Genomic DNA, 2,699 nt, shown 5'->3' with positions numbered 1-2,699 from the left:
TTTTTTTTTTTTAAACTTTATTTTTAAGCATTTTTAGGGTTTTTTTAGTACACATACACATTTGGAACAGTCAGATCCCCCTTTAACACAGAACACAGAGCATTCAAGTTGACAGGTGCAGTCATAATAATCAACAAAAAACGGTAATTACATCTATTAATTATTATAGAGGTTTCAGTTTTTTCCAATATTTGTTGTATTTGTGAGTAGCCAGTCTTAATGAGAAAGTCAATCTCTCCATTGTATGGATCTCCCCGACTATCTCTCTCCATTCTGAGATCGTTGGCGGTTCTGGGTCCAACCACCTGCGGGTTATCGCTTTCCTTGCTCCTGCTAACAGTACCAGGAGCAGATATCTATCCGATTTCTCCAATGTCTGGGGTAGATCACCCAGGAGTACCACAGTAACATCATATTGCAGGTTCAGGTCCATTTTAGCATTGATTTCCCCTATCACCTCCAGCCAAAAGGGTGTAATCTTTGTACATTCCCAGAAGATATGAAAATGTCCTGCAGACTCATTCCCACAGTTCCTCCAACATTTTGCTTTTTCAGTGTTGTTACAGTGTTTACCTCTAATGTTCGGTGTAATAAAAAAACGTACCATACATTTCCAGGTAAATTCCTTCCAGAGGCCTGAACTTGATGTGTGAATCACAGAGTTACATATATTTAACCAAGCATCATCAGTTATTTTTATTTTAGCATCTTTTTCCCATTTTACCTTGATATATGTTGTATCACATTTCCTTCCCAATTGTAGGCATGAATATAGTTTGGATATTATTTTTTCAGGGGATCTTCCGTTACTTGAATCCAATAGGATTTTAAGTATACCTGTCTCTTCTTCATCCAGGCGCTTTATACTCTTATTGTAGTGGTGTCTTAGTTGGAGGTACCTATAAAAATCTGGTTTTTCCAAGTTGTAGTTGTTTTGAAGTTGTATAAAACTTTTTAATTCGTTGTTATTTGTAATCTTCCAATAACTTGTTATGCCTTTTTGAGCCCACTGCATAAATCTTCTATCCAATCTTGATGGGGGAAAATCTCTATCGTAGGCAGGCCATCTCAAAATACGGGCATTTCTTTCAATTTGTACTTGTTTTGATATTTTATACCAAACGTCCAACGGTACCTTTGTCCATAAGGGTATTAGGTCAGAATCTATGTGTTTTTTAATGAGATAACGATCTCCGAGCAAGGATTGTAGGGGTGTGTTAGTGTAAGACATGTCTATCTCTTTCCATTTTGTTTCACATGTTGGGTCACACCAACCAACTATCACTCTCATCTGTGCTGCTCTATAATAGTCTTCCATATGTGGTAACGCCCAACCACCCTTTTCCTTTGATATTTGTAGTGTTCGAAATCTTGCTCTGGGTTTTTGTTTAGCCCAGATAAAATTTGAGATTATTCTATCCCAGTTGTGGAATTGTCTGTCGGGTATTTTTATAGGCAGAGCCTGAAAAAGATAGAGAAGCCTTGGTAAGAGGTTCATTTTTATTATATCTATTCGATTATATAGATTCATAGTCAACAACGACCAACGTTGGAGATCCGCCTTAATTTCTTCTGTCAGTGGAGTATAATTGTATTCAAAAAGGTCAGTTAACTCCGCTGGGATATTAACCCCAAGGTATTTTATACATTTATTGTCCCAGCAGAATCCGGACAGCTTCTGGATTCTTAGTGATGGTTGGTAATTGAATGAAAGGGTTTGTGTTTTCTGCAGATTTAATTTATACCCAGAGTACATGCCAAATATTTTCAATAGGGAGAAAAGGCTAGGTAGGCTGGTCTCCGGGTCAGTTAGCGTCATGAGGATATCATCAGCGTAGAGGCATGTCTTGTGCTCAGTGCCTTTAATATTTACGCCCTTAATATTCTTATGTTCTCTGATGGCTTGCGCTAGAGGCTCAATAAAAAGCGCAAACAATGTGGGGCTGAGGGGGCAGCCTTGGCGGCAGCCCCTTTCTAATTGTATTCTATCCGTTAAGTCCCCATTAATCTTAATCCTGGCAGAGGGAGATTCATACAGAGACCGAAAACAGCCTATAATTTGATTATTAAAGCCAAATCTTTCCAATGCTAAATAAAGGTAATTCCAATACACTGAGTCAAACGCTTTTTCTGCATCCAAGCTGATTGCTATTGATTCTATGTTTTTCATTCTGCCTATGAGATGAAGAGCTCGTCTCACGTTGTCATGAGTTTGTCTGTTATGGACAAAGCCAGTCTGATCTGTGTCTATAATTTCTGGGATTATAAATTCCAGCCTTTTAGCCATTATTGTTGCAAATATCCTGTAGTCAATGTTTAAAACAGATATTGGTCTATATGAATTGCACTCCATTTTATCTTTTCCCGGTTTAGGGATCACTGAGATTATTGCCCTTTTCCAAGATGGCGGTATTTCCCCTCCAGAGAGTACATGGTTAAAGCATTTCCCAAGCAGTGGGATGAATAGTTTTCGGAAGTGTTTGTACCATTCTGCCGGATAGCCATCCTCACCTGCCATCTTATTCCCTTTCATTTTTGAAATTGCTTTATGAATCTCCTCCTCAGTTATTTGTTGTATAAGTCTATTATTTTGATCTATTCCTATTGATGGTAGATCCAATGAGGAAAGAAACGCCCTCATTGATGATAGGTCTACTTTATGAGGTTGGGTATACAGTTGAGTATAGTATAGTTCAAAA

This window comes from Poecilia latipinna, unplaced genomic scaffold (assembly GCF_001443285.1).
Source record: "Poecilia latipinna isolate Pla-1442-1.1 unplaced genomic scaffold, P_latipinna-1.0 Scaffold2607, whole genome shotgun sequence".
In the NCBI taxonomy this organism is placed as follows: Eukaryota; Metazoa; Chordata; class Actinopteri; order Cyprinodontiformes; family Poeciliidae; genus Poecilia; species Poecilia latipinna.
The sequence above is the reverse complement of the archived record's forward strand: the minus strand, read 5'-3'. Positions refer to the sequence as shown.